This window comes from Staurois parvus, unplaced genomic scaffold (assembly GCF_062004578.1).
Source record: "Staurois parvus isolate SC_StPar_1 unplaced genomic scaffold, SC_StPar_1.0 ptg000154l, whole genome shotgun sequence".
Lineage (NCBI taxonomy): Eukaryota > Metazoa > Chordata > Amphibia > Anura > Ranidae > Staurois > Staurois parvus.
Window position 1 is genome coordinate 7994579 of NW_028317950.1, and position 27361 is coordinate 8021939.

At 40.4% G+C, this 27361-nt stretch overlaps 1 long non-coding RNA gene across 3 annotated transcripts in view; it reads right to left on the reverse strand.

Moving 5' to 3' along the window:
* Positions 1-3063: 3063 nt before the first annotated feature.
* LOC149463471 (uncharacterized) overlaps positions 3064-27361 on the reverse strand; it is a 149133-nt gene continuing 124835 nt past the window's right edge. For 2 of the 3 annotated variants that reach the window (XR_016312410.1, XR_016312408.1), the window contains exon 5: positions 3064-3343. This is a non-coding gene — a long non-coding RNA (uncharacterized LOC149463471). Of the gene's footprint in view, positions 3344-26265; positions 26416-27361 lie in introns of all 3 variants that reach the window. The other variant, XR_016312409.1, reaches the window with a different exon arrangement.

Sequence of the window (27361 nt, forward strand, 5' to 3'; positions counted from 1 at the left end):
CCATCACTCTGGTACAAGTTGATCTTGGTCTCATCTGTCCATAGGATGTTGTTCCAGAACTGTGAACGCTTTTTTAGATGTCGTTTGGCAAACTCTAATCTGGCCTTCCTGTTTTTGAGGCTTACCAATGATTTACATCTTGTGGTGAACCCTCTGTATTCACTCTGGTGAAGTCTTCTCTTGATTGTTGACTTTGACACACATACACCTACCTCCTGGAGAGTGTTCTTGATCTGGCCAACTGTTGTGAAGGGTGTTTTCTTCACCAGGGAAAGAATTCTTTGGTCATCCACCACAGTGTTTTTCCGTGGTCTTCCGGGTCTTTTGGTGTTACTGAGCTCACCGGTGCATTCCTTCTTTTTAAGAATGTTCCAAACAGTTGTTTTGGCCACGCCTAATGTTTTTGCTATCTCTCTGATGGGTTTGTTTTGTTTTTTCAGCCTAATGATGGCTTGCTTCACTGATAGTGACAGCTCTTTGGATCTCATCTTGAGAGTTGACAGCAACAAATTCCAAATGCAAAAAGCACACTTGCAATGAACTCTGGACCTTGTATCGGCTCATTGTAATTGGGATAATGAGGGAATAACACACACCTGGCCATGGAACAGCTGAGAAGTCAATTGTCCCATTACTTTTGGTCCCTTAACAAGTGGGAGGCACATATGCAAACTGTTGTAATTCCTACACCGTTCACCTGATTTGGATGTAAATACCCTCAAATTAAAGCTGACAGTCTGCAGTTAAAGCACATCTTGTTCGTTTCATTTCAAATCCATTGTGGTGGTGTATAGAGCCAAAAATGTTAGAATTGTGTCGATGTCCCAATATTTATGGACCTGACTGTATATATATATATATATATATATATATATATACTAAAAGGTTGTATGTGTGGACAGGCTGTGAGAAATTTGGGCAAGTAGTACCATCATTACTTCATCATTCCTTGTGTATGAGGAGAGGGAGACTGCAGAGAAATGAAGAATTCGTACAAGAGGTCTACAGGCCACATAGAGTGGCAGTGCGCCCTAGGCGGCTGCCTAGTTTGTCTAGTGGACACACTGGTCCTTTACATCAGTGCTTCCAGACAGTACTGCTGAAGTGCACAGTAGCTCTCATAATTCTCTAATCAGTTTCCTGGGCAGTCCAGGGATCCTAGGCACACATTATGTAGAGGGATTTCACCACTGTCTGACATAGAGCTAAGCCCCTCCCCTGCTGATGAGATACTCCACCCCCACAGAGCAGTGGTTAAATGTAAAAGCCCCCTACTGGCTACTACAGCTTTGGAAGTGGACTGCTGAATGGTGAGGCCAAACTTTGGGGGCTGGTGAGTTCTAGTGAGTAATATGGTGCACAAAAGCTTCATGTTAATTTAAAAATAAAAATATATACTGTATATATACATTTTTATGGAACATTAGACCCCTTATCCCTGTCTCAGATATACTTACCTTTCAGTCAGCTTCTACACTGGAGAGGGTGATGTCATGTCTTTCCAGCAGACTATATAATATCCTGCGAGAAGGAACTCCTGCACTGTGCGGGAGCGTCTATTCACAAGATTTGGGATTCTCATAATTTCCAGGATCTCATCAGAAGGATTGTGCCACCACCTCCTTTCTAAGCACCATGGGCAGAAATCAAGGGGAAAGTACTTTTTTTGTGGGATGTGATGTAACAAGTGGACCTTGCTTTTAATTGCATTTACTAGATAGCTTTTTCCCAATGTAGAGATTTGGCTCCACTGTGCAATGCTGCGTTCCAATATGGCGACTGCACAAATTTGCAATACAATGTAGAAAAGATTTGGGAAGATGGTACTGAATATACTTCTAAAACGTTAATTTTGCCAGTAATATTAAGTTAATTAGACAAAAAAATGTATAGAAACCCAGTGCTGCCTAATATAGCTTTGAATGGAATGGGGAAAGGTTTTGTCATGAGATACACTTGAAGGGTTCATTTACACTTGCAGATGGGAGCAGTAAAAATAGGCATTTGAGCCATATTTTTTATCACCACCTCCCCTTTCCCCGGCTGTTCCCCTTAAGCTGCAACTGGATAGCATTACACACAGTCTTTGCTTCATGGAGCAGCAAAACGTATACCATCTGCATCAGGGGCGGACTGACAACTCATGGGGCCCCCAGGCAGTAGGGGATCATGGGGCCCCTGTGTCCTTGCCCAAACTCAAAAAAGCCTATGAAAAAGGTACCAGGGGCATCTCATGGGGGGGAATTTCCAAATGGTCAGTCCGCCCCTGATCTGCATTCAGAATACATGTCCGCCATGCCTATAGTGTTCTTTGAAAAGCAATCCACCGCAGATTGTTCTTTTTAAAGAACAACACATGTGTAAACTACAGAGATTTCTAACATAGACAGCATCTACTCAATTCTACTTTAATCATTTGCTCCCATTCGTAAACAGGAAGATGGGAAACATATTGGCAAAAAACACTGCCATTCACATTACTGTCTTCAGTATTTTCAATCTTCCCTACAGTAACTGTAGCAGAAAAAGCTTTCAGATCATTATTGTGTGTTATGAATTTTTAGGTCTGTCTTTCCTAATTTTCATTTTCCTAATTTTTCATCTTTTCTGATTTTTCTGGCAAAGCATTTTAAGACATTATACCAAAAATCCTTGTATAGTCTGATCATACCCAATATAATGGATTTCAGTGGGACTATCCTCTACTGCCATCTAGTGGACAAAATCTGGTATCACTCCATAGGTTAAGCCACATGGATATAATAACTGATTTTTGGACTAATGGCTTGATCCTTCGTAAAGTATTTGATTACATGCACTTGTAGTGCTTACCTCTGAAAGAGCTGCTGATATGCGGGTTCTTTGGTTTCAATGATTTTTCTGGCAATGCCACATCTTTTTACACACAAAGGCTAAATTTGGAGGATTATTTTGGAAATACTCCCAACAAGGCAGCAAAAAACAGTATGGCAATAGCAATAAACCATAAGGGTCCATGAACACTAGGTGCTGGAGAAAATGGCAGAACCTCTGGCAGGAAAAAACAGCATAAAAACACTCATAATGTTTCGTATTGCACACATGTTTATGTAAATTTGCGTTTATAAGCGTTTTTTAAGGAAATATTCCCCTCTGCTCATATTTCATTGTAATCAATTTACACTTGAAAACACCAAATACGTCTAAATGTCACATTTATGCACATCAAGCATTTTTTTTTCCTGCTCAAAAGCTCCTCTTGTGATGGTTTTTGTTTCAGCCTATAAATGGTCCTCTTCTACTATGCCTGTAAGTGCCCAAATGTGCATGGACACATAGGCTAACATAGAGTTGCTTGTAGAAGCTGAAAGAAAAATGACAAAATGTCTGTATAAGCAGCATTTTTTATGCCCAGCATGTATGAGGCCTTAGGACTTGTTTAGATGCAGTCAGGTACATTTTTATAAACTCAGTATGAAATGCAAATGAATGAAAAATGAATGTATTTCCATGCTGCATGCTGCATTTTTCTGCACCTGAACACACTGCAAATGCACATAAACACACTGCAAATATATGTGAACACACGTAAATGCATCACAGATGCAAGAAAATGCAAAAAATAAATTCAAATAAATAATAAAGATTTTAAAAAACACACTTAAATGCACACAAATTCATTAAAACTGGGCAGCACAGTGGCTAAATGATTAACACTTCCACCTGGCAGTATTTGGGTCATTGGTTTGAATCCCAACCACGGCACCACCTACCTGGAGTTTGCATGTTCTCCCTGTGCTTGCGTGGGTTTCCTCCAGGTACTACAGTTTCCTCACACACTCCAAAGAAACACTGATAGCAGCACAGTGGCCAAAATGGTTAGCACTTCCACCTGGCAGCACTAGGGTTGTTAGCTCAAATCCCAACCATGTAACCACCTGCCTGGAGTTTGCATGTTCTCCCTGTGCCTGCATGGGTTCCCTCCAGGTACTCCAGTTTCCTCCCACACTCCAAAGACACGATGGTAGGTTAATTGGCTCCAGCCTAAATTGTCCCTAGTATGTGTATGTATGAATGTAAGTTATGGACTTTAGATTGTACACCCCTTGAGGGTTAGGGACTGATGTGAATGTACAATATGTATGTGAAGTGCTGTGTAAATTGACAGCACTATATAAGTACCTGAAATAACTTAGTACAAAATTTTTTTAAATATATAAAACCCAAAAAACACACTGCAAACACCTACATTATCACTTTGAGAAGAAATACTCAGCCGGGCATTTATTGATTCTTTTATATTTATTTTATATCATTTGCACTGATGGTTGGATAAATCTTTTTGTTATTTGCTTTACACCATTTATTGAGTAGCGCAGCATCAATTAAGTTTTATTTATGGGAACACAATAGGTGCTTTCTGCAACTTGCCTAGTTAGGATAGGTGTTGGCAGTGCAGGATGATTTTTTTCATTGCTTTACATATACATATTGTACATTCATATCAGTCCCTAACCCTCAAGGAGTGTACAATCTAAGGTTCGTAATTCACATTCATACATACACATACTAGGGCCAATTTAGACAGGAGCCAATTAACCTACCAGCATAGCTTCATTGTAGGGAGGAAATCCACACAGGCACAGGGAGAACATGCAAACTCCAGGCAGGTGGTGCTGTGGTTGGGATTTGAACCAATGACCCTAGTGCTACCAGGCAGAAGTGTAACCATTTAGCCACTGTATATATATAACTAGCATATATATAACTAGCAACTAGCTTTTTATTTTCACAAGTTTAGTAATAGCAGCCTATGATTTCTTCTTAGTGCAGGACTCATAACTAAAGGTAAAACTGGAGAGGGATTAGAACCCCTGTCAGTATTTATTGTTGTCTGTGTCCTCATTCAGGAGATTCACCCTCTCTCTCTTTATCTCATTTATCATTGAAAGTGAAAGAAAATCCCAAATTTAACCCCTTGACGCCGAGCACATACAAATATGTGGTATCTCGGCATCTGGGCCTTGATGCCGAGCGGCCGCATATTTGCGTGCAAATAGAAAATACATATGTGCTGAGAGTGGGCACCCTGAATGCTCCCAGCACATATGTCCGTGACTCACAGAAAGGTCCCAATTTCCCCTTGCGATCGGGATCTTTTCCGATCATGTGACTGCCGTGACAACGAATCACAGTGGTCACATGACCCTAAAACCCCACCCCGCCTCCCAGCTTATGAAACTCTTATAGGGCCAGGAGGCGCTGGCGCAAAGTGGTTATCATCAGAAAAGTTATAGAGGGGAAATCTTCCAATAGGTACACTAGTTCTGGAGATGCTGATGACACCCTATGATTCATTCAGATGGATTTTCTCTCACTTTCTGTTTTGGCTACGGTAAAAAATATTGTAAAAAAAAAAACTAACAGGGTTTATACCCTTCCTTATGATGTTTATAATGAACAATAGAAATCTTTCTATTGCCACCTCGTGGTCTCAAATCACACTGCAGTATTTCCTATATGTTTCAGTTACGGGTTATAATGCTCTGCAAACCCATGAGCGATGGTAACAATTGACACTTAATGAGATAAATATCAGTGTTAGGTATGCTTTTTCGTAAAGAGATTTTATTGAAAATGTTATAGGTAACGCAATAGCAAATACAGGCCAAAATATATGAAGAAAAACATATACAGCGAAAAAATGCATTCAATAAACACAAAACAAATGTAAACAATTAAAATGATATACAGATGCATAGCAAGGCCTGGTATTCTTCTGTTCTGCCCCTGCCTGTCAGCATAACACACAAATCTCTTCTCCAGAGACAGTAAAGAGTTAAGAAAGCGTCAGGTAAGGGGTTAAAGAGGCGTATGATAAATATAAGATATTCAGATTTTACTCAGTTTCACTGGACATTCATTTTGTCATCATAAACATAAGTGTGTTTTTATTTATTGTGTATTGGACATTGTTAGAGCCAACATTTGCCTTCCAGACACAATGACCCTTGTCTTGTTTATTATCTATACCTTATTACTCCTTTTACCAACCAATAAAAGATAGCTAATTTAGGGTAATCTTTTCCGTAACTTGCAACTTCACAAACAATTTCTTTTCAGGGCTTGCAAATGCTCCTTGCTGTGTCCTTACTGAGTAAAGTGGATGTCGAGCATTTAATTGATCTGTGTTCCCATTGGGGAGATTTCCTCTTACTTATTGTTGTCTCACCAGGACAAGAAGTAATGGAAAATCTGCTCTATAGTGGGGACACAGTCAGTAATAAAACTGGCAAAGGTCTTATTCCCTCTAATTCACAGGGCTAAAATACATTGATAATTTTAGTTTCTTGTTACTTAACCACATGCTGACCATCCTACTACAATAGGCTTGAGGTACATGAGAAATTTTTAGGAGCTCAATGATTAATCACTATGAACACTAAACAGGAGGAATTAAAAAAATGGTGAGTTTATGTAATCTTATGGAGAATGAGGCTCCCTTCAATGCATTTCTGACCTCAATGTATTCATGGCTATCTAAGTCCCAGGTTGGGAGCTTGGTTATACTAGAGTTAGGGACCACACTTTGTAGAGGTGCCTTGGTGTGGCAGTGTGGTCTTTAGTATAAAGACATACATCTAAACAGGAGGGTGGGCTGCTACGCATTTCTGGAGCTTGGCAAAGGCAAGGAGCCCCAGAAATACACAGTAGCCCGCCTTCCTGTTTTGCTTGGTCTCCCGTCAGCGGCACAAGCCTACGGCTGTGAATGTCAACCGCCATCCATCTTCTTGGTGGGTTATGTCCTGTGCATTGCAGCTGCCGATGAGGCTTATTGGACTGCTACCTTGTGTTGACATCCATGACTCATTGCCTGTGGAGGTGGAGGAAAGCCTTTTAGATGTAAGTGTGCCTTTATAATAAAGTGCTGTTCTGATGACATACTAATTCTGGCGCTCTGTTGCTGTTTCTTTTGCATGTCTCGCTGATGGATCCATCCCAGATCTTCCTACCAGGAGCTGCAGGAATATTTCTGACCAACTTTGTTCGTTTTCTCCATTCCTCTTATGGATTGTATGGACTCTATGCAATTACCTTCTTGGTTTTTGGAGTGCTGAGTTTAACTTGTACTTCATGGTACATAGTATAGTTATGCTGTGTACAGTTTTACCAATGTTCTCCTTTCTTTTGCTAATTATAGATTGATTTGAGTGGCTGCCATTTTTTTTTTTGCTGGATTTGGTGCAGATACACATTGGAGGTTTTCCATTGCCATTGAACAAGTCTGGACATTTGGTGTGTTCCTGTAACTTTAAAGTCATTTTCAGACAAAAATCTTCCCCCTTCCATCACTCGGTTTTACTTCCCTTCACCCATTCATCATTTGTTTAAAAAGACCTCATGAAGCCCCCTTTATACTCACCTAATTCATCCCTGTCCTTCAATGGTGCCCCTTCTAAGAAGTTATGACCAGTGCATCCAGCGCTGCAATCTGTGCTCTCATTGACAGGCTGCCTCTACATGACGTCATCATATACTGCAGTCTTCTGGATCCTGAAAGAACTCTGCCACTGGACATCCAATAGAAAGTGACCATATCCCACAGAGAAGGACCACCCGCCTTTTAAACTACAGTTGCCATACACTAATGGAATCTCATTCAAAACTTCTCATTTGAAGAGCGCTCGTTCCATTTTCTAATTGTTAATTGGGTCAAATCAGTGGTCATTTTTGACCGCAGTGATGGCAAAATTCAAAGGAGCAGGAAGGAAATTTTTCTCAGACAATCAAATTGCTAACAGTGAATTTAACTTTCATTCAGTAAAGTCTATTCACACCAAAATTAAATGTTCAATGGTTTTTGAAGTACTTTTGAACGACATTCGCCAAGTCATTGAATATACTGATGAGAGTGTTTTCATGCTAATGTTCATTTGAATATTCATGTGATCATGCATTTGAAATTCTACTAGTGTATTGGCCAACTTAACTCAGTGATTCGTTGGGAAGGGGGGGGGGGTAAGAGGCTGGGGGTCAGGGGGGAAGGGGGAACATTAAAGGGGAGTTCTATCCTTCCACTCACCCCCCCTCCTTTTTTTTTCTTATTCTTTCCTCTCTTTCTTTTCCTTTTTTCCTCTTTTCCTCTCCTGTTATTTCCCAACTTACTTCTTTGTGTAAGATAAGAGAAAACCCGCGCAGCAGGCTCCTTCAGGGCTAGCAATCCCCATGATGTTTTTGATCTGATGTGGTTCCCTGGCCTCCCATCTTCGGGGGACTCCGGATATCATCAAGGACTTTATGAGAGATTTTACATGTCTGACAACATCTGCAGGGGTTACAGATCACATTCGTACTCTGGTTGCGTTGTATTTGCTTTACTATAATGTTTTCTAAAGTTGAAACCTGCTGCCTTCAAAAAAAAAGAATTTGAAAAAAAAGAGGAGTCCCCCCCCCAAAAAAAGATTAAAAGTTAGCAGCTACAAATACTGTAGCTGCTGACTTTTACTATTAGGGCACTTACCTGTCCTCACCTGAGCTGATTCTTCCATTGACTATTGGGTGCTGGCACCACCATCTTGACTAAGGGAATCCGGTAGTGAAGACTTGTGGCTTCATAGCTGGTGTCATACTGTGCATGCACGAAGCGCACTGTGCTTTGTGAATGGGCCGCAGTCACCTAGGACCTGTGAAGGGTCCCAGAAGGCTGCAAGGGAAAGGAAGAAGGGGGGGGCAAACCTCAGGGTCATACCAGGTGCCCGCTCCTCCTAAAAGGTGCCAAATATGGCAGAGGAGGGGAGGAGGAAGTAGACAAGTGGAGCTTCCACTTTTGGGTTGAGCTCTGCTTTAAGGATAGGGCTACATCAAAGGCATGCCTTCACTCAATGAATTCATTGTTATATATGTTCCAGATCAGGAGGTCTGTTAGACTAGAGTTGAGGACCACACTTTACAAGGTGCCTTGGCTTGGTATTGCACTGGGATTGTTTTTTTATTGATCTGTGTATTGACCTGCCCATGTACGCCTTTCTTTTGCTAGTTATGAGTTGACATGGGCACTTGCCATATGCTCTCCCTCTGAACTACATCCGAGATTTAGGCTGTTTATTAACAATAATCTCTTTAGCATCACATTTGTTTTAGTGTTCTGCAAATAAAGTGACAGCCAATAGGTGGTAGCAAAGAGATTTGATCACCAGTGTGGCCCTAGTCAAAGCTACATAAGAAGCATGCAGTAGGGATCAATCACATGTAACTGGAGCATTGGATGACTATGCCAGCTTGAGTTCTTCTACAATATGCTGGTGTAGCTGGTGCAGCATGACTAAGCTACTTAAAATCTCCTGTGTAGCTCCAGCCCAAAGAGATGACCCCCCAATATGATTTTTCTAGCGATTAGAAGGCCGTCCTCCCAGTTTTCTGCATAAACATGAACAACAGGCTTGGGAGAGGGTGGCTAGACACATCTTGACATTGGGTCATCTGAAACAGCCAAGGTCAGTCATCTTGTTCATTCAATCTACAGCCCTCAACAGTGGTTGAGCAGAGGTGTTGCTGCATAGACAAGGATTTGGTCAAAAACTACCATAATGGACTATCCATATCTATACATGCTCCTAATACCAGCTTGCACAGAAATATTGTGTATATAGAGAATGTATGCAGAGCTGCAATCTTGCAGGAGTAAATCCGTTTTGTTATCGGCTGGGGAAACATGACGGAGAGAGACAGGCAGATCAGCCCGTAGTCTATAAACATGAAGAGATGTTTTATTGTTCCTCGGAGGGCGGGCAAAATTACTGTTCTCATTTACATACATAAAATATGGATTTCATATGTGGCTGAATTTAATTGTGAAGAATACCAATGTGTTTCCATGAGATTAGTTCCCTTTAAATGATGTTATTTTCTAATTTTAGAATTATTAGCAAGTTAAATGAACAGTTTAATAGTTATTCATTTTCCATTCTCATTTAGTTTCATATTTTAAGTTTGTGGGGCCCCCAGCCACATCCAATATTATTATATAAATGTTTTTTTGCCTATGAATATAAAAAGATAGATAGATAGATAGATAGATACACATTAATTCAATGGCTAATGATATTATGGATAGACAGAAAAACATAGATAGATAGATAGATAGATAGATAGATAGATAGATAGATAGATAGATAGATAGATAATAGATGGATAAATACAGGTATTATTAGATAGATAGATAGATAGATAGATAGATAGATAGATAGATAGATAGATTAGATAATGAAGAAAGATACGATGGACAGACAAAAAAAATTGATAGATACATAGATGGATAGATAATAGATGGATAGATATTATAGGATAAATAGATATTAGTAAGATGAATAGAATGATAGACAATAATACAGTGGAAAGGGATAGGTAAATAGATAGATAGATAGATAGATAGATAGATAGATAGATAGATAGATAGATAGATAGATAGATACACATTAATTCAATGGCTAAAGATATGATGGATAGACAGAAAAACATAGATAGATAGATAGATAGATAGATAGATAGATAGATAGATAGATAGATAGATAGACAGACAGATAGATAATAGATGGATAAATACAGGTATTATAAGATAGATAGATAGATAGATTAGATAATGAAGAAAGATACAATGGACAGACAAAAAAAATTGATAGATACATAGATGGATAGATAATAGATGGATAGATATTATAGGATAAATAGATATTAGTAAGATGAATAGAATGATAGACAATAATACAGTGGCTAGGGATAGGTAAATAGATAGATAGATAGATAGATAGATAGATAGATAGATATTGATAGATAGATAGATAGATAGATAGATAGATAGATAGATAGATAGACATTAATTCAATGGCTAAAGATAGAATGGATAGACAGAAAAACATAGATAGATAGATAGATAGATAGATAGATAGATAGATAGATAGATAGATGGATAGATGGATAGATAGATAGATAGATAGATAGATAGATAGATAGATAGATAGATAGATAGATAGATAGATATTATAGGATAGATAGATATTAATAAGATGAATAGAAATGTAGACAATAATACAGCAGATAGGGATAGGTAAATGGATAGATAGATAGATAGATAGATAGATAGATAGATAGATAGATAGATAGATAGCAGACATTAATATAGTGGATACAGATAAAGAGAGATGGATAGATATGAAAAGAATATATGGATAGATATTATAAGATAGATAGACAGAGATAAATAGATAGATAGAGATAAATAGATAGATAGATAGATAGATAGATAGAAGATAAAGAGAAATAGATCGATATGAATAAAATATATGCATAGGTATTATAAGATAGATAGAGTAGATAGATAGATGTGATATTACCTGAAAATATAATTCTGTCAACAGTTTTGCCTGCAGAATGTTGCATTAACAAAAATGATATTGGCCACCTTTCCAAATTCAGTCTTGTTCCACGCTTGCTCATAAACAGGTGGCTGGGGGGGGGAGTCTCCTTAAGAAGACTAAAATGTGCCGTTCCATGGATTGTATACTTGGTCAGTCTGAGGGTATATGTTTACATAAATATCCTTCATTACCAGTAATCGGAATCTGGACAGGAACCACCCTAATTATAGTGACATACCAATTAGAGGTATAGCCTATTTTCTCACAGCTAATTTACACAACCCCAACTAATGACCATGTGTTCCGTACTGGGCCACAAGTGATATTAGGAATAGAGGGATTAAGATTCTTTTCTGAGATGTTTGTGCATACCAGGCACTGTAGATAGGCCGGAGACTTCTCATAAACTTTAGACAGCTGGGACTAAGATAGACGTCTTATGACCTTCCTTCCAGTCTTCCAAGGTCCTGTTCTTTATATAGCTATTCTTATGTATGCTATGTATTAATGCTATGCACTTCTAATGATTTCTCCCATTTGTATTTGCTCTAGAAGGAGTGTTTTTCCATGGCTTACGTAAGGCCACACTTCAAGGACACACCAGCTGTTCTGCTGAAAAGAAGCCTTGAAATAAAAATGAAGACATGAATAAATAAGGACAGATCAATATAATATATTTTAAACTGTGATATAATTATATATAATGTCATATAAAATAATCACAAATAATAGCGCTATGGTTATTTTATATGATATTATATTATATATAATTATATCACAGTTTAAAATATTTTTTCAGCAGTTTAATAGTAGCAGCTCCCATATTATGCTATCTTGCTTATATCCATAGGCGCGATACTGTGAATCTTTGGGGTGTGTGGTACTATTTATTTAGACACCCATCAGGACTCATTGTACCCTTTAAGAATAAATATAATATATTTGTCATGTATTAATTTTATTTTATTTATACACCATTAACATATTTTATATTATATATAATATATCATATACTGTATAGAGTGTTACAAAGTACACAGAGCAAATCTAACCTCACTGGCTGTGATTGACAGTATCGGGAGCCAACGGCTCCCGCTGCTGTCTTAGTCAATGAGGAGGGAGAGTCGAGGCTCTAATGCACATTGCTGGATCAAGATGGGACTCAGATAAGTATTGGGGGCTGGGGCTGCTGCCCACAGAAGGTTTTTTTACCTTTATGCATAGAATGCATGAACGTAAAAAAAAGGTTTTGTAAAAGGCTGAACTAAATGGCTGTTTGCCCATGACTGCCTTGAATGGTACCAGCAGATTGTCGAAAAGCAAATGTGGTATCAATATTAAAAAATGGCCAAGTTACTGTATATACCTGGAAATGACAGACCACTCAGCCTAACATTAATAGTATGTAAATTATTACAAGGTATGGTAAGGGACTACAGCTAGGAATTTGCTGATAAAAATAGTATAATTAGTAGTAACCAACACGGATTTCTGTAAGACCATTCTTGCCAGACCAACCTGCATTCCATGAGAAGGTGAGCTGTAATCTGTATAGAGGAAGGCCTGTGTACATAGTGTATCCAGATTTCACTAAGGCATTTGATATAGTACCCCATTAATGCTTGATTTACAAATTAAGATATTTTGGCATTGATGATACTGTATGTGCCTGGATAGAAAACTGGTAGCAAGAGTGTGTCCAGAGGATGGTGATTAATGGCATATTTTCTGATTGGTCAAGGGCTGTGAGCAGGGTGCCCCAGGGCTCTGTCCTGGGACCAATTCTGTTTAACTTGCTCATAACCGATATAGAGGTTGGAATAAATAGTTAATTTCTCAGTATTTGCTGATGATATAATGGCAATAACTTCCCAACAAGATATAGTAACTGTACAAGAAGACCTAGTTAAAATAGTGAGATGGACAGCTATATGGCAGATCAGGTTTAAAGTTGTTCTTTTTTTTTTTTGTTACCTTAATGCATTCTCTGCATTAAAAGCTAAGTTCACCTTTTTAATTCTAAATTCCAGCTTCCCTATGTACCAATATACCATAAATGTACCTCTGTTTCAGTTTCAGAAAAGAAAAACCTTGCTCTGTCTTTTAGGACTGGACTTACCTCGGCCTCCACTTCTTCCTTCTCCATCCTGAAATTTGGTACTTGGGACATGTAAACCATTAGAAGGAAGTATTTCACTAGCCAACCCCATTAACACACACTCTGCACCTGCCCTTGGATAGATAGGTGAGTCCTCTTATTATATAGGTTTGGTAAATTTAAAGGAGATTGTACAGAGATTGACAATTGTACACTCAGATTGTATAGTCTATGCCAATGGTCTCGAAACTGCGGTTGTACAATGATAGGGCACTATTCCTTCCACTGACACCAATGATGGGGCACTATTCCTTCCACTGACACCAATGATGGGGCACTATTCCTCCCACTGACACCAAAGATGGGGCACTATACCTTGCGCCGACACCAAAGATGGGGCACTATTCCTTGCACCGACACCAATGATGGGGCACTATTCCTTGCACCGACACCAACGATGGGGCACTATTCCTTGCACTGACACCAATGATGGGGCACTATTCCTTGCACTGACACCAATGATGGGGCACTATTCCTTTCACTGACACCAATGATGGGGCACTATTCCTTGCACTGACACCGATGATGGGGCACTATTGCTTGCACTGACACCAATGCTGGGGAACTATTCCTTGCACTGACAGCAGGGTGGATTTGATTTAAGTCAAGTTGTTTTAAATCACGATTGAAATCACTAGTGAAAAGGCTTGATTTAAATCATAATTTTTAAAGAGCAACTGTCATCTCTGTCCCTCAGCGGCTTCTCCCCTGACCCGCTGTTAACTCACCGACAGTCCCATTCACTTTAATGGGACAGCTGGTGATGCCGCAGTGACACAACAAGGTGAGAGACGTTGCGGCAGCAGGTGAGTGGATGTCCGCTAACATGATGGATCTAGAATGACAGGTGCTCTTTAAATGTAAGGAATCCAACTCATTCTTGCTGGTAGTTAGAATCTTTAATATTTGCAAACCAAATTAAGGTTTTCTTTTTAGAATAATAAGCTGTCAGGTCAGTAAAACCGCAATATCAGAACCGATTTTAGGTTAATAAGTTAACCACACATAGTTGAAGAACGACTCAGATTCTTTTATTTCATGTTTCTTCTCATGGTTACTGTGAAACTGTGTGAATGCATCAATGCAGTGCATGTTATCTCAGCTTGCAGAGCTTGGGTTCATTAAATAATAATAATGTAAATATTTCAGTATGTACAGCCTCATGCTACATAACTAAGCTCCATTTCAAGCTGAATAAACTAAATTATTAATGTATCTTACATAGAAAACTACCTTTAGATAGATTTTTGCTCCAAAAGCATTTTATTAAAATACATTTGCTAAAATGAAAAAAATACGGTTAAATAAAACAAATACTATTTAAGTAAAAATAATCAGATTTTTTTATTTTTTTTACCTAGAAAACTACCTTTAGATAAATTTTTACTCCAAAAGCATTTTATTAAAATAAATTTGATAAAAATAAAAAAAAATCTGGTTTAAATAAAAAAAATCCGATTTAAATTAAAAAAAAATCTGAATTTTAATTTAATTATTTTTTTTAATTATCGATTTTTATACAGCTTGACTGACACCAATGATTGGGCGCTATTCCTTGCACCGACACCAATGATTGGGCACTATTAGTTGCAATGACACCAATGATTGGCCACTAAACCTTCCATTGATACCAATGATGGGGCACTATTCCTTGCATTGACACCAATGATGGGGCACTATTCCCCCCACTGACACCAATGATGGAGCACTATTCCTTACACCAACACCATTGATGTGGCACTATTCCTTGCACTGACACCAATGATGTGGCACTACTCCTTGCACTGACACCAATGATGGAGCACTATTCCTTGTACCAACACCAATGATGGGGCACTATTCCTTGCACCAACACCAATGATAGGACACTATTCCTTGCATTGACACCAATGATGGGGCACTATTCCCCCCACTGACACCAATGATGGAGCACTATTCCTTCCACTGACACCAATGATGGAGCACTATTCCTTGTACCAACACCAATGATGGGACACTATTCCTTGCACTGACACCAATGATGGGGCACTATTTCCCCTACTGACTCCAATGATGGAGCACTATTCCTTTTACCAACACCATTGATGTGGCACTATTCCTTGCACTGACACCAATGATTGGGCACTATTCCCCCCACTGACACCAATGATGTAGCAATATTCCTTCCCCTGATACCAACAATGGGGCACCATTGGATAGATTGGTATATCCTCTTATTATATAGATTCGATAAATCTAAAGGAGATTGTACAAAAATTGTAGATTATACAATCAGATTGTATAGTCCAGATTGTATAGTCTATGCCAGTGGTCTCTAAACTACAGTTGAAGAATGATGGGGCACTATTTATTCCACTGACAGCAATGATGTAGCACGATTCCTTCCCCTGATACCAACAGTGGGGCACTATTCCTCCCACCAATGCCAATGACGGAGCATTGTTTACTTCCACTGATGCCAGGGCATTTTCTGTTTACACTGGCCACAGTCTGACCCCCTCAAAATCTGAAGGACAGTAAACTGAACCTTTGTTTAGAAAGTTTGGAGACCCCTGGTCTATGCCCACCTTTATAAACCCAAAATGAACTAGTCGCACTTTTGATGCCATTAATTGTTAACAGCACCCGAAGCTCAGAAGCAAACTCACATTTTGCCATGTGAAAAAATGAGCGACAAGTACAGCAAAACGGGCAGTAAAAAAAAGTGAAAACTGCAACACTCCAAAATGCCCTATAAGCTACTTTGCCACGTGTAGGACAGCCCATTGAAATCAATGCCCTATGCAGGTTATGGGACAAATGATAAAAACATATCTGCTCCTGTGATGCTTGATGTGAATGGGGCCTGAAAGTGAAATTGGTGAGTTTACACAAGAACAACGAGGCTCCATTCACAACTGCATTTTTCTGAACGTATGGCAAACTGCACAGACAGGTTACGCTTTGCCATGCATTCTGGAAACAAGCTGCAAACACACATTGCACTTCCATTGCCATTAAATGTTAATGGGACCTCAAGTGCAAGTAGCAGGCACACGTCTGATGTGCGGCAAACGCACTGCAAGTGCACCAAAAAGCGTGGTAAAAAAATGCGCCACGCTCTGTTCTAAAAACTGTTCTGGAGCTTTTTTGGGGCATTTGTTGCATATAGGGCAGACCATTTACGTGACTGGGCTGCCCTATGCGTGAAGAGAGGAAATGCTCCAAAATGCCCCCCCCCCAAATAAAACTCTTGTGGGAGCACAAGTTCCTGCTATGTGGACATGTGAATGGGGCCTAACACCTTAGTGTTTCTGCCCACTTCCTCCTATGTACTTAAAGCTTGCCATACACTATGTAATCTGATTGTACAACCTCTGTAGATTAGATTCTCTTTAGATTTACCAAAACTATGGAATAAAGGACCCACTTTAACAATCTATTCAGTATTATCAAATCAGGCAGGCACTTGCACTACATAGCTGATGGCAGATCTAAGGCTCCATTCACACTTGTGTGACTCTAAAGTCATGTGATTTTCATGCATTGGATGCAACTTTGAATGGGTGTGACTTGGATGCGACTTTGGCTGTTGACTTTGGCTTTGACTATTGCACATCTGTCTCATTGATAACATTAAAATGAGACTTTCATGCGACTTTTGACAGTTAACATTGCAGTCTATGGCACTCAAGTCGCATGAAAGTTGGCTCAAAGTAGTGCAAGAACCTTTTTAAAGTTGCTGTGAAGTCACAAAGATTTGAAAGACTTTCATGGAAATACATGAGCTGCAACTTGTTATTTTCCAAAGTCACATGACAAGTCACACAAGTGTGAATGGAGCCTATAGGAGATCAGATTGTACCGAAATTGGGTGGAAATAAAACAAGAGGTGGAATAGTAATGAGGGAGGTGTGGTCCAGACTGGTAAGCACTAATGCAGTGCATAATGGAATGTGATCTACAGGAAGTGATGGAATCAGAATGCATTTTTTTTAAATTTCAAACAGAAAAGTGAAAATTCAAAGCTTCCATGGATGAGGTAAGTGAGTGATAAGAACATTGGGATAGCTTGGGAAGAAAAAACATTAGAAATTACTTCTATGTATTATGAAAAGTCAAAATCCCCCCTTATACTTTTTTGAGCTTGATTTCAATCCAGCAGTGTGCATGAGAGCAGTGGGTCTCTCAGCTCTCTCCCTCCTCACTGGCTCAGAGACAGCAGCAGGAGACATTGGCTCCAATCACAGTCAGTGAGAAAGGAGCAGGAGCGAGCCCAAGCCCTGCTCTGCGTGTCAATGGATACACAGAGCACAGCTCAGGAATGAGCCTGCATGAGAGCCCCCATAGCGGCACTGGTGGCAGGGGAGGAGCCAGGAGTGTGGGTGGGGCACTCAAGAAGAGGAGGATTGAGGCTGCTCTGTGCAAAACCATTACACTGAGCAGGTAAGTATGAAATGTTCATTATTTTAAGTTAAAAAAAAATCTGCAAGGTTAAATCACTTTAAAATTGAAACATGTAAAGCAGGGTTTCTCAACCAGGGATCCGTGGAACCGTAGAGTTCCTCCAGAGGTTGCCAGAGGTTCCTTGAGAAATGTGCAATTTTTGATTCTCATATAAGTTCCCACTGATACCATTAATCTTTTTAGCAATCTGTAAGGGGGTCATTCTTCCCAATGTCCACAGGTGTAAGGAGCATTCTTCCCACTGACTATCACACTAATGTATCATGAGTTGTAGATAAAGCCATTTTTAGCAGGGGTTCCCTGAGACTGGAAAGTTATGTCAAGGGTTCCTCTGTGTTGAAAAGGTTGAGAAATTCCGATGTAAAGTAATGCACTTGGGAGCTAAAAATATGAATGTGAGTTCCTCACTAGAAGGAGAACCTCTGGGGCAATCTGGGATGGAAAAGGATCTGGGTGTTCTAGCAGATCTCAGTCTCAGCAATAGCATGCAATGCCAAGCTGAAGCAAGCAAGACTAGCAGGCTGTTAGCATGCATTGAAAGGGTATTTACTCCAGAGATAAAACTATAGCTCTACCACGTTACAAAACTCTGGTTTGGCAACACCTCGAGTATAGGGCCCTGTTTTGGCCACCAATCTTCAGAAAGGAAGTCCTTGAACTTGAGAGAGTCCAGAGAAGGGCGACAAAGCTGATATATAGCTTACTAGCTTACCCCTTCCCCCACCAGGAACCACTTGTGATGATGGGTCCTTTGCTTTGCCATGACTTTCTAAACTGCTCTGTCCCTACTGAAACACTTGGTCATATACTAAAGACCATTTGTACCTGTGGATTAGCAGGCTACCACTCTAAGAATGCAGAGGAATGAGGCCACAAACAGCTTGACAGCAAAACAACTGAATGTATTACGGCAATTCAATGCAAAACGGTGCAAATCAACAAACAGATAAATGCATAGACAAAAGAGTACAATAATATAGAAATTACTAAACAGCACTTAAAAAACGATAGCACTGGTAACTGGAATCTTTACCGGGTTACTGGAGTCTCTGAACAATATCAACCAATTCAGAGGAATGAAAAGGGTCACACTTTATGCATACAACCCAGTCACAAGTGGGCCTACATGTTCCTAGTGTAGCTGCCTCCTTGTCAGCTAGGCGGAGCTAGACTCCAATTGATAGTTAGGGCTGAGTAGCAGCCCGGGCGTGATAGCTAACAGGGGTCAAATTGTAGTCAGAGCTGAGAGGCACTGAAGAGTAGCAGCCCGGGCGTGATAGCTAACAGGGGTCAAATTGTAGTCAGAGCTGAGAGGCACTGAAGACCAGCCCTCCGAAATTTCCCTCTGCTCTAGGACTTTGGAGAAAGATCTAGAAGCAGTGGACTGATCTGCGAAGTGGCTGGTCTGTGCTCCTAGAGGATTCTGGCCAATCCCCAACAGGAGGCTTGTCAAAGGGCCAGGACAGCCTTTAATAGTAACCAAGCCTGCTCAGTAGGGAGGAGTTGTTGTCGGAGGAGAGTTGAGGAGGAAGTAAGGTTGGAGGCAGGAGCCTGTGAGGGGGTCCAGATGGAGAGGGCCTTACCTACAGGCAGAAGACCTTGGAAAGAGGAAAGTTCAGGACTTCACCGCCCCCCTGAGAGAGGACCATCTGTGAGGCAAGGAAAGAGTGGCCCAGCTAAAAGCCCTGGTAGCAGCCACTGACCTATCAGCAACACAGGGGAAGGACTGAGTGAGCAGACCTGCATCCCCTGGGCCAGACAGGGGAAGGAGCACCATGGTGGGAAACCAAATTAACAACCACTTTATATCTTAAATTGACAGGCATTGGATTCTCTGCTCAGCACCTGCATAGAGGAATATTTAGGGTCTGGGGTATTACAACAGGAGATGCTGGCTAGCTCTCCATGAAGAGGATTTTTGTGTAAAGACACGTATATAGTTCAGGAAATTGTTCTCAGTTTCTGAGTTCCCTTGGGCATCCCATACACCCCTTACCCCATCCAAGTTCTAAATCCCCTAATAAAATGTCAAAACAAGCTCAAGGACTGGTTACTGACTCCAAATGCAAGTTGGTGTGGAAATGCGTATTGCCTGGCTGTACAGGAGTAAAGGGAGGCCCAAAACTTCATAAAGGGGGGTAGTGCTACACTAATGTAGGGTATCCCTGGAGGTGGTAGAAAGTACCTGGCACCTAGTAATTAATGTTGGCCAGCTTTACGTGGGGCCCTTCTTTAGATGGTGCACTGTCCCTTTAAGAGTGTTAGTAGATGACAGGGGTTAAGCTGCTAAGTGGGAGTAGTCTCTGTTTGGGCTCACACAGTGTGGTGTGCATTTAGGTCATATAGTTCAGCTCATCATTTCCTGGCAGACTGCTAATCAGGTCCTAAAGGCTTGGTGAGCAGCAGCTCTCAGCAGTCAGGTCTCAGATCTCTCACACATGCCGCAGTCCCTCAGCTTGGAGCCTAAAGATGTAGTGATTCTCTCTTTCAACCCAGTCTCTGAAAGCAGCTCTGGCAGGCTCTGTCCCCTCTCCCTGTTGTGGGGGAATAGGCACAGCAACAGGTCCTCTTAGCTCCTCTCTAATGGCTCTGGTCCCTCAGATGTGAGGCACAGACCCTGACAGCAGGTCCATCCTCATTGCTCTCTTCCCTGGATTGCTCTCAGTTTGCTCAGGAAAATGCTGAAACTCCCCCCTCATTTGAGTGCTGGGATTTGTGGGTAGTCCACAGATCCATCAGCCTCCATTGACTTATTTAGTGCAGTGTCTCTTTAAGGACTACAGTTCCCATGATTCTTGGTGCCTGCACAGCCAGTCCTCTATGATGTTTCTATTGGCTGTTGACTCCCCTACTCTCTGATTGGATCCAATCCACACTGCTAGGATTTTTTTAACATATAAAAGAAGTTTTTAACATATATTTTTACATATATATGTATATGCATTCCTAAAATGTAGATTTGTATTTTTAAGTGAAGTATATGTATATATATATATATATATATATATATATATATATATATATATATATTGAAATATATTTTGAAATATATTGAATATGGCAAATATTTTAGCATTTCAAATATATGGCAATATATTTGGGAAGAATATTTTTAAAATATATTTCAAATATATTTTTCTTCCATATGGGTAGTCCTTTGATTTACTGTTAGGGGACCTGACATGGGAAATTGCTATGAGTTGTTGCAGATGGGTCACATGTGTGGACAAGTGGCATGGCTGATATGTCACACATTACGAGATCAATATAAAATTACGTGTGAAGAGATTGTGTTGAGATTGCCTACCAGTGTTAATCTGACCAAAGACATGGGTTTTACTGAGACTGGCAAGGTGATAACATCAACATATTTCTGCTATGCCATAGCTGCCAAGTACTCTTGGTATCCATGGAAAACTTCTGGCTTTGAAGGCTTGTCTCTGGAATTATCACATCTATAAAATTGTCTATAGTACCATTCTGCAAGCTGTCTGGAAATGTGGGATCTGGTTTTTTAGGTCATGATAAGACACTGGAATTGTGGCCTAAGCTGGAACTAAAGTCCACAAGTAAAAAATTGCTAGGGGGTAGAGTTTTTTTTTGGCACAAGAGATATGCAAAGTCTCTTCTGTCAAAAATTTCATCCTCTTACTTTTATTTGTGCTGAAGACCACGCTGGACTGACTGGATCAGTCACTGGTCATAGGTGGGTGGTTGTGTGGGTGGGTAGGTAGCTAACCCTCCAGTCAGTTGTGCCCAGTGGTGAATACTGGTGGTAAACCCTCTTAGGTAATTTACACATGTAGACTTGGAATAATAAGAAAGAAGAAGCACCAAATGTCCAAAAGAATGCAAGTTTGATGGTAGATTAAGAGGCATTTATTGAGAATAACGACAAGTACATCAAGCCAACGCATTTCGGGAAAAAGCACTCTCCCTTCTATAGGGCTATTGAACAAATACAAAAAATATACAGAAAAATAGATATATGAAAAAAATGACCTATGAAAAAAAACCCCATAATTATGAATATGTAAAAGAATAAAATACAAACAGGTAATAAAATATGTTGTAAGGTTATAAAAAAAATATAAAAAAAGTATATAACAAGAGTTCATGATCACGATCAAAATGATCAAAATAGAAATGATATCAATATTAATAATAATATTGCTGTGTGTACCCTCTCCATTTTCATCAGTCCCTACCTGGGATGGCGCTGGGTAACCTACACTATTGTTGTCCATCTCTTTTAAAGGTGAGTTGTGTGCCTGTGCGACATTTATGACATGGTAAAAGTCTGCTGTGTAAGCAATTTCTATATGGGTTCTAATGAATGAAACTCTTTAAATCGATCTGACCCCTTTAGCTCCTTAGGAAGCAGAATATTTTGAATCTGGGAAATGAGTTGAGCCATATGGCCTATCACAACCGCTATAGAAGGAAATAAACGCAGTATGGGGGATACCCATTATCATTGCTATTGGCACCCCAAACACAGAAGCAAACATACATTTTGCCACATGAAAAAAACTAGCATCAAACGCAGCAAAACACACAGAAAAAAACATGCAAACCGCAACGCGCCAAAATGTTCCATGAGCTACTTTACTGGATGTATTGCAGGCCATTGGAATCAATGGGCTGCTCTATGCATTTTGCGGGAGGAATGACATCTGAAATGGCTCTATTGACATCTGCATGTTCTTGAACAAAAACCACCTGTGTTGCAAATTCACATGGCGCTTGCATTACCATTAAATGTACATGGAACCCCAAGTATGACAAACATGCCGCAAATGCATCAAAAAGCAAAGGAAAAGAAATGCGGCATGTTCCACTCAAAAAAAGAGTTCTGGAGCTTCTTTGGAGTGTTTGTCATATGTAGGGTACTCCATTTAAGCGAATTTGCTGCCCTATGAGCACATAAACTCCAAAACACCCCAAAAACACTTACAGAAATGTAAATGAGGCCTGACAGCTGAGTATCTCTGTCCACTCCCTCCTATACTCCCTCCTGTATAAAGGTGGCACAACACTATACAACCTGATTGTACACATTCTTTGTACAATTTCCTTCGATTTACCAAAACTATGGAATAGGAGGTCACTATCTATCTATCTATTGACCCTGTATCCAATCAGGCATGCCCTGGCACTACATCAGGGGTGTCCAACCAGTGGCTCGTGGGCCGCATGTGGCCCCAGACAATTTAGCATGCGGCTCAAGCCCATCTGGATGCACGCTCAGGATGCCGTGCAAAAATAGCAGTTGTGGCAGCCTACATTGACCAGCCAGGCAAATGCAAGCCTAGAGGGATGCTAAAGATGCCGTGCAAACCTAGTTAATGGGTGCAGGGTGTGTGTGTTAATGAGGTCAACTAGTGAACTGCTGTCCTTGTCTTAAGGTCCATTTCACACGGGCATCCTAATTTACTGATGTTTACTTAGGAATTTGTGACACCTGTGTGCAAGGGGCCAAAAACTGTGTAAAGACTTGAGTAATATTGAGTATAGGCAAGTATAGGCCAGTAAAGGTGTGTAAGTGTATAGATGAGTATAGACGAGTAAAATTCTTCTTCATTGCCAGTATGTGCTTGCACACAGGGATCACAAGTTCCTTAGTAAAGATCAGTAAATTATGGAGCTCATGTGCATGGGGCCTAAACGAGTAAACACACAAGTAAATTACTGCACTCAAATTAAAAATGTTCTATTTTTGTTTTACTGCTGTATACTCAATGCTGCATTACTGATGTCACGCCCTCCAGGTTAGCTATATAGGCTGTTTTTTTGGGGTTTTTTAGACAGAGGCTGAGTAGCAGCCTGGGATGAGTCAGCCCTGGAGTGAGGCAGAAGTTCACCTCAGTGCAGGCTTGGAGGTTCTACAACTTAGGGCTTCTTGAGCCCTCCCACCTTTTCAGAAACTTGAGACCTTTCTGGAAGACGGGAGGAGGAGAGGAGGAAGCCCAGATCTGCTTATCTGAGGGATTGGACAATCCCCTGCAGGAGGCTGGGCATGATGACCAGGGCAACCCTAAAATATGACAGAGCCTGGGGAGAGAGGGGTGTTGGGTGGGAGATGGATTGAGAGAAGGCTGGAGTGTGGAGCCTGGGAGGGGGTCCCAGGAAGGGGAGCCTACCTATAGGCTGGTTGCTGGAAGGGAGGATCTCCACTGCCTAAAGTCTCCTGAAGAGGACATCCTGAGTATCAGGGAAAAGCCAGCCCAGTGAAAGGCCTGAAAAAGATACCGACCCACTAAACTGACAGGACAATGTGAGTACTCCTACACCTCCTGGGCCAGATAAGGGGAGAGGTCGGTCAGGTGAAATACACTAGTCTTCACCTGGGACTGTTTAAATGCAAGCTCTTGGGACACCCTTGCTCAGTGTTACCCTGAACAGGGGGAGAGCACAGTTGGGTGAAGAGGAGGATTCATCCAGGGTCTGAGGAGGTACACCAAAAATGGGACAGTGCTTTATATTTGCCAGTCCACCCTTTTTGAACATAGTTGCTAGGAAGTTCCTCGAGTTCCTTGGGCAATCCATATACCCCTAGACCCCATCCACATTGTTAACTTCTTGAATAAAATCAACAAAAAAAAACGCTCAACGACTGTATTACTGACTCTGGAAGTACAAGTGTGGAAAATGCGTGTTGCCTAGCTGTGCAGAACATAGGGGGGCCCAAATCAAATCCAGCGGCCCCTAAGTGGGTAGTTGTACACTAATGTGTACAATGTCCTATAGACAACAATGCATCTCATTTCAGATCAGTCAAAAACTCAGCATTTTTTACTCTCGTGTGCAACAGGCCTAACAGTTTTCATGTCCCAAATCTTTGTACCAGGAAGTCATGAACTTTTCTATTGAACACACCACGGGCTAAGATAAGGCCTTGTTCTAGAAATCAAAGAAAGCTTTTATTTTTCTGGTACAAAGGTACATTAATGGTATATTGGTACATGGGGGAGCTGGAGTGTAGAAAACAAAAGGTGAACTTTAAGGCACCACATAGTTACAACTTTTTTTCTTAAAACCTAAACAACTTTATTCACATAATGCTCATAAAACAATAATATAAAAGGATTTTTAGTTAAAAAAGTACAGAAACAATACAAATAACAATGACCCCCTAATCAAGCATGCTCTATCACCTAAACCTTCAATAGCAATGACCAGGGGCGGACTGACCATTTGGAAACAAGGGCCCGGGGTCAGTAGGGGGCCCCATGAGATGCCCCTGGTACCTTTTTCATAGGCTTTTTTGAGTTTGGGCAAGGACACAGGGGCCCCATGATCCCCTATTGCCTGGGGGCCCCAAGAGTTGTCAGTCCGCCCCTGGCAATGACAATAGGTATCCCCCATGCATCTAATTTCAGATCAGTCAAAAACTCAGCATTTTTTACTCTCGTGTGCAACAGACCAAACAGTTCTCATGTCCCAAATCTATGTACCAGGAAGTCATGAACTTTTCTATTGAACACACCACGGGCTAAGGTAAGGCCTTGTTCTAAAAATCAAAGAAAGCTTTTATTTTTCTGGTACAAAGGTACAATAAATGGTATATTGGTGTGTAGGGGAGCTGGGATTTTGAAAAAATAAAAAAGGTGAACTTAATCTTTAAAAGTAGGGCAGCACAGTGGCTTAGTGGTTAGCACGTCTGCCTTGCAGTAAATGGGTTATGGGTTCAGTTCTCGACCATGGTGCCTCCTGCATGGAGTTTGCATGTTCTCCCTGTGTTTGTGTGGGTTTCCTCCAGGTGCTCTGGTTTCCTCCCACACTCCAAAGACATGCTGGTAGGTGAATTGGATCCTGTCTAAATTGGCCCTAATATGTGTATGTATGAATGTGAGTTAGGGACCTTAGATTGTACACCCCTTGAGGGTTAGGGACTGATGTGAATGTTCAATATATATATGTAAAGCACTGCGTAAATTGATGGTGCTATATAAGTACCTGAAATAAATAAATAAAATAAAAGTCCTGCCATTAAAAAAAACTTCCTAGGCATGGAGAGGATACGTTGATTGATAGATATACATAGAGAGAAACATATTAGAAAAATCAACCTCAGTATAACTCTATAGGGTCTATTTATCACATAAAATTCAATGAGAAAAATGTGTATATTGGGTGAACGTTGTGTAAATCTTTGGCGAAATGTATATATAGACACACACAAGAATATTATAATTAACCACTAATAGGTAGTTTCACCTTTTAACTTTTTTTTTAAATGTACCAATTTCCGTTACAGGATTTTACCTCCTTTGAACGGCGATTCGGCAATTTCTACATCCGCTCCTATTTACATATCATAGCATTAACTGTAATATTCCTTTCCTGTGTCTCCGGAGACATAAAAGCCAGGGTATCATTTAGTGTGAGCTATGTTCCTGAGGAGCGAGGTGTGCCCTGCAGATAAGAACACAGATTGTTATTTCACTGCTCTGGTCAGATCCCAGCAGGCAATGTACACGCCACTATATTTAGCAGAGTCCTGCGGGCAAACAAAATTCAGATTTACAGCCTAGTTCCCGGTATTTCAATTGTTTTTCTCCTGTTCCTGGCTATGCACAGTGTGCAGCCTTTCTACAAATAATTCGAGCTCTGTATCAGAGAAGGGACCCCAGCTGTCACTGTGACACTGTTCTAGCGAGCTTAAAAGAGCCTGTTTCTGATAGAATGCACTTCTGGCAGCGAGGTGATCCTGAAAATAGATTTTATGACCCCACATGGGGTTACACACCTGAATTCTTGATCACTGGGTGGATAAAAAGAGAAAAAAAAAAGCCACAATGAATCTTTGGAATTCATAATGGACAATTATACAACTGTTTGATTTTTGTTTTTGTAGTGGAAATATTACTGAGTTGTTAGATGTTGACTTTTGACACAGTTCAGACACATGTAACTAGGTACAGATAGATATTGTAGCATTTTAATGCATTTTTAATTTCCTGTAGGTACTAAAGAATAAACGCATGAAGGGTTCCTTCATACATGCAATGCCCTTGAAGAGCAATCTGGTTTGGATTGTTTGACTGGCGATGAAGAGGCAGTGGGGGAGATTTACTAAAACTGGAGCTGACAGAATCTTGTGCAGCTCTGCATGCTAACCAATCAGCTTCCAGGTCACAGGACATTTTAAAAATGCTCCTCCCCTTGGCAGCAGTGTTTTGGCAGAAAAATCGCCTGATGCTTGTCAAGTGACTAAGGGTTTTACAAGCGTTTAGGTGCGTTTACAAGCAACAAGCGCTTGGACATTAATTCATTTCATTGCTCATAATAATAATTTATTCTGGCTATTGAAATAAATTAACGCTCACTTTAACATTAACTTTAATATGCGTTTAGGTGT